General features: G+C 43.6%; 1 long non-coding RNA gene across 1 annotated transcript; it reads left to right on the top strand.

Annotated features, from left to right (window-relative positions):
- Positions 1-748: 748 nt before the first annotated feature.
- LOC147205598 (uncharacterized) lies at positions 749-13,454 on the top strand. The gene is made up of 4 exons (XR_015100750.1): positions 749-935; positions 1,156-1,201; positions 9,358-9,458; positions 10,376-13,454. It is a non-coding gene; the product is annotated as an uncharacterized LOC147205598 (long non-coding RNA).
- The last annotated feature ends 2,266 nt before the right edge of the window (positions 13,455-15,720 follow it).

Consider the following 15,720-nt stretch of genomic DNA (forward strand, 5'->3'; position numbering starts at 1 on the left):
ATATCCCTTTTTGAGTTTGGAACAGGTAACTGGTAACTGCATACATTTTTAAAGTAACCCTCCCAACCCTGGTGGCAGAGTACAAAAAGCCTGATCTGTTTGCAACATACCTCAAGTCATCAGCTTGATTCACATCCAATAAGCATGATAAAACATCAGCGGCCACCAAAGCTTAACAAGCATCTTTTCATTTACCATTCCACTGAGTGGATTCGTCTGGTAGGTGTGGGGGTTATATGCTAACACGCAAACCTACACACTGACTGACTGTTTGCCATGAACAAACTTTCCACTTCTTGGCACACACAGGCTCTTTTCCAGCATGTGTGTGTGTGTGTGCGCGCGTGTGTGTGTGTGTGTGTGTGCGTGCGTGCGTGCGTGTATGTGTGTGTGTCTGTGTGATTGCAGGCTAAGTAAACCCCATAGTGGTCCAGGAGCAAAATGAATAAAAGTGCCTTTTGTCAGACATCAGGCTAGGTCTAGGAAGCAGAGTGGGTGGGGCAGGGGTTAGCCAGTCTGGAACAAACATGAATGTACCCTCAGTTCCCTCAGACATCGCGCGTCCCTGACTACTTTCACAACGGCACTAGAAGAGAGGAGGTGGACCTCAATGTGGAGTCAGGAGGGGTGGAGGGAGTATGAAGTGTATCAGTGAGTGAGCGGGAAGTGAGGGGGTGGGTTTAGCCAAACAGGCACTGAGCTCATTGGAACAGCACTGTTATTTTATCCTCCTACCAAGCATGTAGATTTTGGAAGGCATACAAGCCACTAGTACACCAGCTCCCTCAGTCGCCCCAGACTACAGGAGCAGAGAAGAGACTGTCGGAATCCTAAGCATCCTCACAAACCTCAGCCCGCCCGACATACCAGAGGGCATCTATCGGTTGGCACTCAAATCTCAATCTTCACACTCTGAGACTTGGATGGCTTCTTGAGTGAGTTTTGACTGTCCTTGATTTTTGGATCGTTTGATTTTTCTTCAACTACATCCTCATTATTTTCTCATCACGCTTATATATCTGAGAAGACGGAAAGATTACACTGTGCTATGAATAGTTGTAATTGTGGGATAACCCCCCTCAGAAAAGTGAAAGGGTAAGATTCAGAAAGGTGCCCTAATTGGATGTTTTTTGTCTTATTCTGTTTCTCCCTCAGGTGTCCATTGCTCCTGCGGAAAATGGCTCATTGCCCCCTGGATGAGGTATGTTTATCCTTTATTTTGCTCTCAGGCCAAATTTCTATTTATGTATTTAGCATTTTGTGAGTACATTAAACCTCCACTACATTACGGTGGACTTTACCCGGAACCGGCATTTCACACGTTTTATTTATTTAACCAGCTCAGGCAATCGCTAACAGTTTCTCATTCAGAGTGCTGACCTGACTTCAGACAGCAGGGCAAAAAGCATAAAGATGGACAGCAATTTTTATTTCCCAACTGTTTGTAAAATATTTGTGTTATCCGTTGCTCTTTCAGTATTTTTATCTCTAGAAATGTGTTTGTATGGTTTTTAAGGTGTGTTGCAAGACCTGCAAAATAACAAAGTCCTGAAAAACACTCCTGGGTGTATTTAAACAGCGTATTTCTATTTTGAAAAATTTCACTTCGCAGTGTGTACGTGCGTGCGTGCGTGTGTGTGTGTGTGTGTGTGTGCGTGTGTGTGCATGTGTGTGTGTTAGTTCTGGAAGGCAACACTCGCAATGGACGGTGGGTCACTGTATCGCTGACGATGCGCCTCTGTTTTAGACATAAAGGTAAACAATCTGGAAACTTAAAACTGAACAGTTTTTCATCAGTTACCCGGAACACCAAGCAGTCTGGATAGATGTCCGGATACAGTAGATGGACAGATGAACTGATGGTTAAAATGCATGGATAGATGATTACCTGTAGCCAGAGAGCCATCCAATATAAACGAGCACCACCAAAACTTTGAGCACTTCCTTTATTCAAAGATCCAAACATGAAAGGGACATATGATTGTGGGGATTTTTGCATCTTCTGGCATTTGCCCAAATGTAGAACAGTCAATGTTATTTTGTCACATGTTCATGCATCAATGTTTCTGGCAGATTTCAGCTCATTCATGTTTCTGTGACCTCATCAGTTAGTTATGTCCTATCCAAAAACGGCTTTTCATCATGTTGCGGTAGTTCAGAAGAAAACCTCATGGCAGTAGCACTGTCCCAGTTTTACTTCTATTGCACATATCTTCTCAACAGCGGTTACTTCACTTTCTCATTTGTAGCTCGTTTCATTTTTAAAACGACAGTTTAACGGGGGGAATATTTTCGACAGTATGAAAGAAAGCAGTGAAAAAAAATGAACTGGGACTAGAGTGAGGAAGCAGTTGGGGAGGAACAAGTAAGGTTTTGCACAGTGAGCGCTACTGTTTCTGAATGCTCCACACACTGCTGTTAATGAGAAAAAGATGTCAGCATGACGGAGGGAGGAGAATGGTTCCACGAGGAGCTCTCTTTTTAGACACGCACTCTCTAATGCCTGTACATTCACAACTGGACTCATTGTTCACCAGGGTATTCTTTTTTTAACACGTACATAAATATCCTAAATACACTCATGTCCTATCCTGGCCAATATTTGTGACACACAAACACTGCCGTTAAACACCCAGTTCACATATGAAGTCACAAACTTTGGTTATTTGACCCAAGCCACGTGAAATACCACACTAACTTGCTGGTTGTCGAGCATTGGAGTGATCCCAACACCCCCGGGGAGATTTTCAAAAGAGAAAGTCAGCCGTATCACTCTGTCGACTTTTATGTCTCCCACTGAAACCTTCCACACAATTTCTAAATGATAAATCCTTGCAACTTTAATTGATTTTGATTCTGGTGCTTGTGTTCAGGGAGAAGCACCAGGACAATGGCAGAATGTACTTTGTCAATCACAACACACGAATCGCTCAGTGGGATGACGCGCGAAGCCAAGGGCATTTGCTGGTGCTTTTAGAAATGGATGTTTAACTCATTCAATGTCAGCTATTTGCATTGATCACAACCCTGGAGTTCCAATGATTTTTGACTGAAATTTTCAGACCTGCAGAATATAGTGCTCTATGATTTTTTTATGCATCAAATCTACCAAATGAGAGAATAGGCTCTCTCTCCTTTCACCAGAAAAAGAAGTTTGATTCTACCTTATTCTGTTCTCAAGTAATTACATGATGACCTTGTCGTCCTCATCATATTTCCAAGATCACTGTTGTACTTTTCCATTGAAGATACACACATACTTCTGCTAACTCTCATCTCAACTCAGCTCAACTCAACTTTAAAACAACCACTGCTGAATACAAAGTGCTGTACATGGAGCAAAACGAATCCAGACATCAACAATAAAGCAATAAATTAATCACAAAGACAGTAGAAAGCACAAAAACAGTAAAACTAAGACCAAGTCCGAGTCATGCTGAGTCAAAAGCCAAAGAATACAAATGAGTTTTTAAGACGAGTCTCAAAGATGGGCAGCGACGGGGTTTGCCTAATTTTCAGTGGGAGGTCATTTCAAAGAGAGGGACCAGCAATGGAAGAGGCTCGATTCCCTCTGCCCGTCTGCTTAGTTCTGCGGTAGTGTCTAGTCCGCAGACCTGAGACACTGGGCAGGTGCGTAGGGGTGGAGGAGCTCAGAGCGGTAAGGTGGAGAGAGGCCATTTGAAGATTTGAAAACAAAGAATAGGATCTTGAAAAGAAACTCTAAAATGTAGCCAGTGAAATGACTTTCACTCTGCGATATAGACATCGATGTGGGATCCTTGTTTGAATGTATACTTCAGATTGCCCAACTAAAAGTATGTTGGCTCTCACCGCAGCCGCGATAACAGTCACTGAAAGCAGTTGGGATACAGAGTGGATTTTAAATCTAAAATGCGGCACCGTTTTTTCCTCTGCTGGCGGTTGTGCTCATTGCCACCTCTCAAGCGTCTGCAATTGAAAAGGAAACAGCATCAGAACCATCGCAACCCCTACCAATGAAGAAAAAAAAGTAGCAAACGACATAACTAGTCCATGGCCATGAATATTGTGATTCTAATGGACAACTTAAGCCACTTTTGGCATGTAAAAAGTTCAGCATTTGCTCTTCATGCGCTTCTGACTCAGAGGCCTGTTGCACCTTTTTTTTGTTTTGGACATGTCTTGAATATTCCATAATCAAAGTAGCGAGCTACCAGTGATGCACAGAAAATATGCAAATGAACAACTGGCTCATATAATTCCACACATTTTTGTGAGTGACAAGAGATATGAAGGATAATTTGAATGACCCCAGTCCAGACTTGAACAAAGTACGGTCCTGGGGTAACATCCGGCCTGCCGGGAGTCTCTGACTGGCCCTCACACTGACCATTAGTATTGGGCATCGTTTGAATGTGGACAGTTCTGGTTCCGATTGCAGTGCCTCGATTTGATTCCGGTTCCTAACGAGCCTCAATTTCGATTCTTAACAAAAGAAACAAGTTTGCACGGTTTAAATGACAGAGCTAACCAGTTATTTTGGGGAGGATGAAATTATTTGAACTTCTCTTTGCTGTTTATGAACTGAACTATGAATTTCTCGAAGGGCATTTTTTTATTCAGCATATTAGTATCAAAGAAGAGGAACGCTTAATTTTTTTGAGACCCTCAAGAAAATAAAACAAAAAGGCAGTTACTTGAAGTGCCACTGAACACCCAACCTTGTGTGTGTGTTTTTTTTAATGTAGGAAAAAAAACATGACAAACACAAAAGTTGTATTTGAGGGGGATGCAAGGGAAACAGTCTACGAAAACATGTCGTATGTCAGGGGTGCCCATTACGTCGATCCTGATCGACTGGTAGATCTAGGACAGGTCCCAAGTGTATCTGAGGGGTGTTGAGGAGAAAAAAACAAACAAACAAAAAAAAAAACATTTATGTGTCTTTGTACATGTTAGTAAAATATTTTTTGTGTTAATGTACGCTGCACCCTAATCATCCTATCAGTCTCATTTTCATGAAAAAATATTTTAAAAATAAAATAAAATAAAGCAGGTAAATCATTAACCTACGGTGGCGCGTGATCTACGTCACTGGAAGTTGTTAGCGCTCAGCAGTCTGCAATTGCAGCTTGTGATCAGAGCTGTTGCGCTACAAAATCGTTGGCACCGCCCTACCCACTCTTGAGGACTTGCACACTGCAAGAATCAAGACAAGGGCACGGAAAATCCTCCTGGATCCCCCGCACCCTGCCCACCACCTTTTCCAGCTACTCCCCTCAGGCAGACGCTACAGATCCATGCGCACCAAATCCAGTAGACACTTAAACAGCTTCTTCCCTCTAGCCATTAACTCCTTAAACAGTCACTGACGTAGTCACTCTTCTTGTACTACAAATACTGCTACTGGTTACCCTAAAATGGTTCAATGATCTGTCGTTTACGATGATACTAATGCAGCGTGTTATACCGGAGACAAATTCCTTGTGTGTTCTACATACTTGGCCAATAAAGATGATTCTGATTCTGATTCTGATCTTTTATCGTCATTATTCTCATTCAGAGTTTGCTTCGTGTACAATTCACCAAGGGCACGGGCAAAGAATAGGAATCTAGAGGGCCCAGGGAAGCACTTTAAAACGGTACGTGTGAGCTCGCTAGATAGTTAACAGGCTGCAAAGGTGCATCGCATGCCTGCGTGTCAGGCTGTTTCTCATCTTGGCGTGCATGCGCGCGCGTGCGCGATAAGGGGCGATCCCGGGAAGTTGGTTGATCGAAAAGTCGATCTGAGGTCCAAAAAGTTTGGGCAACCCTGGTATACGACCATTTAAGGCCAAATTTGACATCTTTTTTTCTGTATGTAAGCATGAGTGAAATGTTTAAATGTCTCCATCAGATTTTATGAAGTACAATATTATCTTCTGTCTGCTTCCTAAATCATCCACCATCCAGTGCAACGTCTTCCTTGTTCTGTTTTTTTTTTTTTTTTGTTGCTTCTTCATCTGTTTTTCCATTGTGTCTCTGTCTCCGGTGTCACGTCAGTGGTTTTACCCTATGGTAGGTGACATTATGCTGTTCTACCACAGGGTAGAACCACGGACGGGTTGCTGGGAGTGTCTCCGTCTGCCCGTCAACCCATATCCTCTCTACGTCTTCTCATACGTCTCAAAGAGGCAGAGATGTTTTTGGTGTTGGTTCTGGTGCTGCAGCTGGTGGGGGTACTTCTGGTACTCTCTTGCACTCTCTAACAAGCATCTTTATACTGTTTCACTGCTTGTCTTTTTAAGGTCTGTTATATTCTGTTATATTCTTAAATGTAAGGCCCAAGTATCGTTCTATCTATCATTGTGTCGATCCGAGCTGATCGACACAACTTTCATAATAGTTGAAAATGTGAATATAATGTTAAAATCTATGAAACTTCCATTTTCCAGGTTGCGATGGGGCTTTTTGGGAGTTTTGGGGGGTGGGGGGGGGGGGCTAAAACAACTTTTTTGCGGAGTTTAGGCAGAGTTTGGGTGTCTGAATTAGATTTGTCACTTGTCCGAAAAGGTTTTAAATCGTTATTTCAACCAAACAAGGAATATCACTTCCCATCCTCATAGATTTTTGTTTTTAAGATGCTCCACAAGTTCTAAAGGGTTAAGGCCAGGGGATGATGGTGGCCACACCATGAGTTCTAATCCCTTCGTATTCATAGCAGCTCCATCAGGAACAGCCAACCAGTCGATCGTGTACCGGTAGTACGTCCCAGTGGATCGCGATGGGTGAAGGGGGAATTTGAAAAAAAAAAAGAAAAGATTTGTGTGTCTGTGTGCATGTTATTAATATTAGATATTTTATGTTCGTGTATCCTGCACCCTCAGCATCCTATCAGTTTCACGTTCACAAAAAAGCATTGCAAAAAACCAACAAAATAAAAAAGTAGTTTTTCTTTAACCTACTGTGTCACATGACCTGCATCACAGAATGTTTTTCACAATTGCAGCGAGGAATAAGAGCCCTTTAGATATATTTAGATATATTTTTCTTTTTTGGTTTATTCTCATTCAACATTTGTTCGATCTAAAATGCACCGATGTCAATGACAAAGAAAGTGAATCTGGAGCGTCACGAGCAGCATTTTATAATGGTACATGCTAGCTACCACGGTGTAGTTTCTGGACTTAACACATGACAAAAGTGTGTCCCTACCTACCTGTGTCTACTAAGGCAGTTATTTCCTTTTTACACACCCAGTCTTGTCTTCCATTTAGTTTATTTTTCTGTTTCGTTCATATTGTGGTCCATTATGGCTGTAGCTAATCGTGGCATGTGTGTGAGTGTGTGTTTGCGCGCATGGACGCGTGTGTACGTGCGCATGCGTGCATGTGTCTTAACGGGTCAATTGTGGGAGGTTGGCTGCTTGAAAAATAGATCTTCGGTTAAAAAAAAGGTGGGACCCCTGAACTCCATCTTTAATGTTTTTTTTTCTGCAGAGTGGGAATGTGTGTCATGTTTCATGAAAATATTTTCATGTGGAAAGCACAGTTCTTATCTGTTGGAAACTCAGCAGACTTTGCAAAGGTCATTTTGACAACTTCATGTGTAGTATAGAATTCATTATTTACAAAACATGTTTGATAATTAGTCTTTTTCTCCGAAATAGCATAAATACAGCTTTATGCATGACTGCAAGCCTTTGATTGAGGGTTAGGGTGAGGGTTGCATTGAGTGGTTCACCAGCTTGATGCGCATCAGTGGTCTTTGTCAAAATGAATAGGTTTGCTCTCTTGGGGTTGGTACCGCATGCTCCCGAAGTACCCCCCCATAGAAGTCCCTGAGGAACATGGTCAAACGCCTTCTCCAAGTCCATGAAGCATTCCCATTTCAATACCCTGCCAAGGGTGTAGAGTTGGTCCACTGTTCCACGGCTAGGACGAAAACCACAATGCTCTTACTGAATCTGAGACTTGACTTCCCGACAGAACTTCCTTTCCAGCATCTTTGACTAGACCTTACCAGGGACGCTGAGGAGTGTGATCCCTCTGTCGTTGGAACACACCCTCCGGTCCCCCTTCTTAAAAAGAGGGACCACCACCCCAGTCTGCCAATCCAGAGGCACTCTCCCCAATAACCACGCAATGTTGCAGAGGCGTGTCAACTAGGACAGACCCACAACATCCAGAGCCTTGAGGAACTTCAGGCGGATCTGCCACTGAGGAGCTTTTTCACCACCTCTTTGACTTCAACACCAGAGATAGGAGAACCCATCTCAGAGTTCTCAGACTCTGCTTCCTCTCAGGAAGGCATGTCCGCGGAGTTGAGGAGGTCCTCTTCGAAGTATTCTGAGCACCGACCTACAACTTCCCGAGTTGAGGTCAGCAGCGCCCCATCCCTACGATGCACAATGTTCATGGTGCACTGCCTCCAACTCCAGAGACATCAGATGGTGGACCAGAATTTCCTCTAAGCCATCCGGAAGTCGGTTTGCATGGCCTCGCCAAACCCCTTCCATGACGGAGTTTTTGCCTTGGCAACCCCAAAGCTACATTCTGCTTGGCCAGCCGGTACCTGTCAGCTTCCCCTGGGGTCCCACAGCCCAAAAAGGCCTGATGGAACCCCTTCTTCAGCCTGACAGCATCTCTTACCACTGATGTCCACCAGCAAATTCAGGAGTTGCTAGTAGAGATATGGCCACAAATCCAATCAGCCGCCTCAACAATAGAGGCGCGGAATATGGTCCACTTGGACTAAATCTCCCACTCGTCCTATAGGACGTGGGGGAAACACTGCCAGAGGTGGGAGTCTCCTTTATAACAGGGGATTCTGGTAGGTGCTCCCAGAAAATCCTCATAATAAATTTGGGTCCGCCAGGTCTGACCGTCATCTTTCCCCACTGTCGGAGCCAACTCACCACCAGGTGGTGATCAGTTACGTTTGTCCAGGCAGTTGGAACATGCATTTGTCCTGGTGTCAAGTCAACATATGGACTTCCAGGTATGCTCTTCCAGGTATGACTGTCATTGCCCACTTGAACATTGAAGTCCCCTACCAGAACGAGGGATTCCCCAGATGGAGCGGTCTCAGCACACCCTCGTACTTTTAGCTGCTGCTTGGTGCATAGGCACAAACAACAGTCTGGACCCATCCCCCCACACAAAGGTGTTGGGAGGCGACTCTCTTGTCCATCGGTGTGAACCTCAATGTACAGGCAATAAGCTGGAGGGGGTGGCAACCAGTTTGGGGTATACCCCACCAACTGCTTGATATCAGCTGGGATAGATTCCATGCCCCCTTGACCCTCATGAGGTTAAGCGGTTCAGATGATGGATGAATGGATGCATGTTTTTCCCAATCACCTTTTAAATCAAATGCATTTGTGCTGTTGTTCTTCAGGGAGTGGTTCTTCCTGTTGTCCCATGAGGTTTTGAACTCTGTCTTTTTGAGTATGCTGGCAAGAACAATTACTGCCTGAAGATGGACCGTTCATCGTTCTGGTGAGTTAAAGAGTCAGAATTGGGAATCGATACACATTAAAAAACTTAAACAAGTTACAATAATGTAGAATGTTTTCAAGAATTATTTATTTCATTGTCTAGTATGTAAGAAAAAAAATCATTGCATATAACGATTTTGTACCATAAAGGTATTCCAAGCTCATTATATTCTCATTTCTTGGCATTTCTTGTTAAAATATCTTGCTTTCTGTCTTTGTACCTGAAGTGCCATTAACACCTTGGGCTCTTTTTTCGCATGTGCATTAGGGCATAAAAACTGATTTATCTTAATTTTCGTGCAGTTTTAACTGCCTAAAGTATGTTTAGGAATTTGGCAGACCACACAGGTGATGTTGGATTTTGATGAAATCCAATTTTGATGGATTTGATCAGTCAGATCGATTCTCAGGTCTGTGGACATGTATGGTGGATGTCATTGTGTTTCATTCATACATATGACAACCATATGCATCAAACCCTCTGAATCATTGGAGGAATTAATTTGTTGAACACATTATTATTAGTTATTTTTATTATTATTATTATTAGTATACTATTTTCCTCATCATGTGTGTGTGTGTGTGTGATTGTGCGTGCGTATGCTTGCGAGTGCATGTGTGCGTATTTGTTTCGCAAAAATTAAGAGGACTTGTTGGTGGCTTTTTGGCTGTGAGTTGCGAGTCCTCACACGGTTTCAGCACTTCCATAGGCCAGGGACCATTATCGCATGGTACGCCCATGCCCACTGCAGCTACACCCATGCCCTAATTGCAGTTAATTGTTTCCACCTGGTTGTGAGTCATAGCAGCATAAAAGCAGGGCAAAAAAGCCAATGAGGTCATTATTATAAATGGAGCAGAGCAGAGGTAAGATGAATTGCTAGGTGAGTTTCTAACGAACTGTATTTCCTCACCTAGGGAGCAAGCGTGGAGCTTTTTCCTAAACATCATCATATTTGGAGCCCTGCTGAAGCCATCCATGAGGGGAGCAACGACCTTGTGTAATCTTTAACTTCAAACATTGCTGGGTGTTTTTAAACAGCTCGCGGGATGCGTCCTTTGTGTCACAGGATGCCCACTCGTTCCCACTGTGTGGATGAACCCCACGATGTGGACGCAACAGGCATGTCAGTAGCACGTGGACCTCCAAGGATTCATCGGTTCCCATTCTGTCAAACGGTCTATGTTAATATCGCGAGGCAACTCGAATCTGTCCACCCGGATCGCATTGAAGTGCTTCATTTAAAGCGTTTCTCCAAAGGGTCACGCAGCAAGAGGGGGCGAGTAAGAGAAGCTTTGTGAAATGGGGGCACTTACCAACACCGTTTAGGACATGGGCAAGGGTCAGCTGGTTCCGCCGAGAAGGCTAGCGAATTTAGTGGGCTTTTTTTCAACATACATGTACGTACTACTCATATTGTTATGGTCTCTTCCTCGACACATAATGAAAAATAACCCCGAGAGCCCTCCATCTATACCGGGTAAAAATCGTGTCAATGCCTCTCAAAGGCAGCCACCAGATGGGTCGAATGCAGTAGCTCTCAATTATTTTCTGTCATGTCCCCCCTAGGAAGAGGAAAACATCTCGCGCCCCCCTCCCCCCGCATGACTATAAATAATATCATCCATCCATCCATCCATTTTCCGAACCGCTTGATCCTCACTAGGGTCGCGGGGTGGGGTGCTGGAGCCTATCCCAGCCGTCTTCGGGCAGTAGGCGGGGGACACCCTGAATCAGTTGCCAGCCAATCGCAGGGCACACAGAGACGAACAACCATCCACGCCCACACTCACACCTAGGGACAATTTAGAGCGTCCAATCAACCTGCCATGCATGTTTTTTTTTTGGAATGTGGGAGGAAACCGGAGCACCCGGAGAAAACCCACGCAGGCCCGGGTAGAACATGCAAACTCCACACAGGGAGGCCGGAGCTGGAATCGAACCCGGTACCTCTGCACTGTGAAGCCGACGTGCTAACCACTGGACTACCGGGCCGCTAAATAATATAATTTGTCTATAAAATTGTAAAGGAACACCTTTGCATAACACTGTATCCTTATTAACGTATAAAAGAATAAAAAAAAGAAATACGGACCAACTTACAACAAAGAATAGCTTTAGTAACTGGAACAGAAAAGATTTAAAGTACATCTGAAATTCAAAAATTACATTCAATCCTTAATTTAACTATTAATATTTTTTGACTGACCATGTCAAACCATACAAATACTGAAAAATAAAATTACAAAAAACCAATAACTAATAATGCATTCAAACTAATCACCAACATTATCTCAGGAGAACAATATTTAAAAAAACTTTAACCAGCAAAACAAAAATATTTAAAAGTATTTGTGCTTTTTTTTTTTTTTAATCAAAGATGATGTCTGGATTAATGGCTACAATGAGCACGTTTTGCAATGCACAGCTTTTCGAAGCAAGGTTTGAAGCAGGACACAGCAACTCTCGGCTCCTGCTCAATGTGTAGCTGGGACTTGTATTTCAGTTTACTGAAGTAGCAGTCACAAAGTGGCATTATTGTTGGCAATATTTGGCACGTTTTCACTGGAAAAAAAAACTCGAGCAGCTTATCAGCGTGATTGGGATGTAATGTCTTTAAGTGGCGCTTTAATTTATTTAGCTTCATGCTGTCTGCAACCAACATTTTTAGACACAGTAAACTCACCGATCTTTCGTCGTCTGCCACCGTAGTCACAGTGAAGCCAAGTGCTACATACGCCTCGTCTTATTTCCTCCCTGAGAATGCTCCCTGTGCAAACTCTGCCAATGAGAGCGCTACTGCCCCTGAACGTAGTGGAGGTGCAACTGCACGTTATTTTAGGACAGTAAAAAAAATAAAAAAACATGTTCCCCGAGGTCAAATGCGCCCCCCTTGACGGAGCCTCGCGCCCCCCACTCAGGGGCGGTTCTGGATCAATTTCACTGAGGGGGCCGGGCTGGGGCCAGGGGTTTTGATGGGGGGGCACATTCAACCCAGGGCTAAAAAGACAGATTCGAAATCTTATTTGACTTTTTATTTCTTCAGACTTTGAAATTGTAGTCATAACATTATAGTGATGAGAAAAAACAGTATTAGCAGGGCTAAAATATCTGCAAGCGTAACAATACGCCGTGTCCATCTGTTGAGAATATTCAAGCCAGGGGATGATATGGTACCAGCCTGCCGGGGACAAAAATTGCAAATACACTGAAGCTAGATGTTTTACATGCATATAATTATCCAAATTTTAAAAGGCAATGTCTTATATATTGATCCTGTTAAATAAAATGAAAATAAAAAGGGAGACTAAAAAAGTTACACACACACGCACGCACACACACACACGCGCGCACACACACGCACACACAAACACACAAACACGAGCACACACTCACACTCACACACACACGCACACACACACACACACACACACACACGCGCGCACACACGCACACACACACACTCAAATAGCACTCGTGTCGTGGTAATTTCCTTCTCTGCGGACTGCTTCTCATTTTCCCGCTCATTTTTAAGTGGCGCAGCGCACTAAAGGGTCCGACTAGAATGTTAAATCACGCACTTTGGTTCCACCTTTCGCGTCGGCGACTCGGCACGACTGCGTAATCTGCGCTCGGAGGGGGGGCCACAGGGGGGGCCAGAATCGGTGCTACAGGGGCACTGGCCCCCATTACCCCCCCCCAGAACCGCCACTGCCCCCACTATTTGAGAAACACTGGTCTAATGAATCCTTTTGGGAGCCAGTCAATTCTATGGCAGCAGACGGGGTCACGGAGACAGTGTGCATGGTTATGCTTATTCTAGGTCTTGGAGGTATCTGGTTGTCGAAAGGGGGTGCCTCACACAAGAAATGTGGGCATACAGTAATCCCTCGTTTATCGCGGTTAATGGGGACCAAAACCACCCGCGATAAACGAAAATCTGCAAAGTAGCGACCACTTAACCAATTAAATTATATATATATATATATATATATATATATATATATATATATATATATATATATATAATTGCCCATGTGGGCCTTTAGAGCGCACTAACACACACACACACACACACAGGCCAGCGATCCCACAGCGTACAGCAGACGTTTATGATTAGTCAATTAAGGATGGAGAGACAATTAAGGATGGAGAGACCTGCTTTTGTTCTTATAAGTCTCTCTCTCTCTCGCTCTCTCTCTCTCTCCCACACACACACACACACACGCACCCACACACACAGGTCACCAATCCAGTTTGTGCAGCAGACGTGTTTATGATTAGTCAGTTAAGACAATTAAGGATGAGAGAGACTTGCTTTTGTTTTTATAAGCCTCCTCTCTCTCTCTCTCTCTGTCTCTCAGCAACACACGTACACTCACCTGCTCGCCCATGCGTGCATGCACACACACGTGCCCCACGTGGACCTTCCGCGCTTGAGCAGTGGCGCACACAAGCATGCATAGTAAACAACACTTTTTGCGGACTTCAAAAAAAAAATTAAAAATAAAAATTATATACCTGTATATATTTTAATGAATGTTTGAAAAAATCCGCGATGCACCGAAGCCGCGATAAACGAACCGCGAAATAGCGAGGGATCACTGCATTTGAAACAAATTTCGGGAAGTAGGTAATCATGCATTCCGGGTTCGGGACCTTAATCCGCATAACACCCTTAACTCATTGAATACCACCCCTTTTCACTGGAGCAACCCCCTCAATCCTTCACATTTTACTGAATTTTGACTGATTTGCAAGGCCCACAGAATTTTCTGTTCTATGGCTATATATACATGCAACCTGTCAAAAGAAAGGTGAGACTCTCTTCTTTCAGCAGATCTTTCTCTGTTCGTTGGCAATCAGCATTAGAAAACTGCTAAGTTTTATGGGAAAGGCCGATTTTCTGCAGAAATCCAGAGAAAACAAGCTTTTTGTAAAAGCATGCATTTCAAGCATCATTTCAAGTTTTACACTATTTTTTGCTTTTGTGGCAGCTCAAATACCTCAATAATGTGTTCCTCCTACAAAGGAACATTACAAATAATGTTTTTGTAGCAAAATAATTTATTTGCACACAACAAAACTATTGAATTATGAACAAAAGTGCAGCTGTGGAGAAGGTGGTTTTTGGCTTCCATCCAGTTTGTCACCACATCGATTCATCCCACCACGTCCAGATGCACGACCTATAAATTATAGAAACATAAAAAGTTGCAAATATATCTTGCTGCAGAGTGAGGTACAATAATTTTATTTACCTTTCTTTCCACCACCAAAGCGAGGAGTCGTCATCTTTTGGCTTCTGGTTGGACAATCTGTAATGTATAGAAGTATGTACAATTACCACACTTTTATTTTTCTATTTTTTTTATTGTTGCTTTCCACTTGCATTTCAACATCTCTCACACACACACATACATGCTTGCACACTGCTATTTACACCATTCATTCCACGTTGCTCAGCATCCAATTTGAAATGAAATGGAATATGAATTTAACACTAGTGGTTTTAGCAGAGCTGAGCGGACCAAATGTGTCCTGTTTTTTTAAACCTATGGCGACATGCAAGTCAGCGCATATTTTCATCCACATTTACGAGACGCATCAACCGTACATAAATGATTAGTGTTACTGGCAACTTCATAGTATAGCGGGGAATGTAGCGGTACATAAAAGTGACTGAGGAGGCATAAGAAGTGATGAAGTTTTGAATGGGAACTTGCAAGCTAGTCAGCAGTTACCTCCTCGTTCCAGCGGCTCTGGCGAGGACTCTCAGCTGCTTCCCGTTATGTCCGAAGGCACATATTCGTCCGACAGCGGGATCCAAATCGCTCTCCAATTCATCGTTTTCGCCGTCGTCTTTACGAGACGATTCCAAAGAATCGTTGACGTGTGCCCGGGGTCGGCCATGCGAAGCAATGCAGCTTTGCCGTCATCGCTGGAAGTCGCCGGGGAGACGATTTGTGGGCGATGTGGGGCATCGGGAGGCACAAAATGCTCTGCCAAGAGATGATCGCTGACGTGGAGCAAATTCATCTTCATCAGAACTCGAAACTCGGCGTGAGCTATGCGGGCTGCGTGTAGCACGCCATGTTTGTGCAGGCCGACGTTCGTTTGACGGGTGCCGCTTTCGATTAGTGACCGAAGCGTCATTTTCTCTTCCACACAAACACCATCTCCTTTGTTGTTTTGTTTCGAGGACGCTTTTATACCGAAAAAAAAATCATTTTTAGTTAGTTATTTCCTTTTCTCCATTGTT

This window comes from Hippocampus guttulatus, chromosome 4 (assembly GCF_054856545.1).
Source record: "Hippocampus guttulatus isolate MCC_2025c chromosome 4, RoL_Hgut_1.0, whole genome shotgun sequence".
In the NCBI taxonomy this organism is placed as follows: domain Eukaryota; kingdom Metazoa; phylum Chordata; class Actinopteri; order Syngnathiformes; family Syngnathidae; genus Hippocampus; species Hippocampus guttulatus.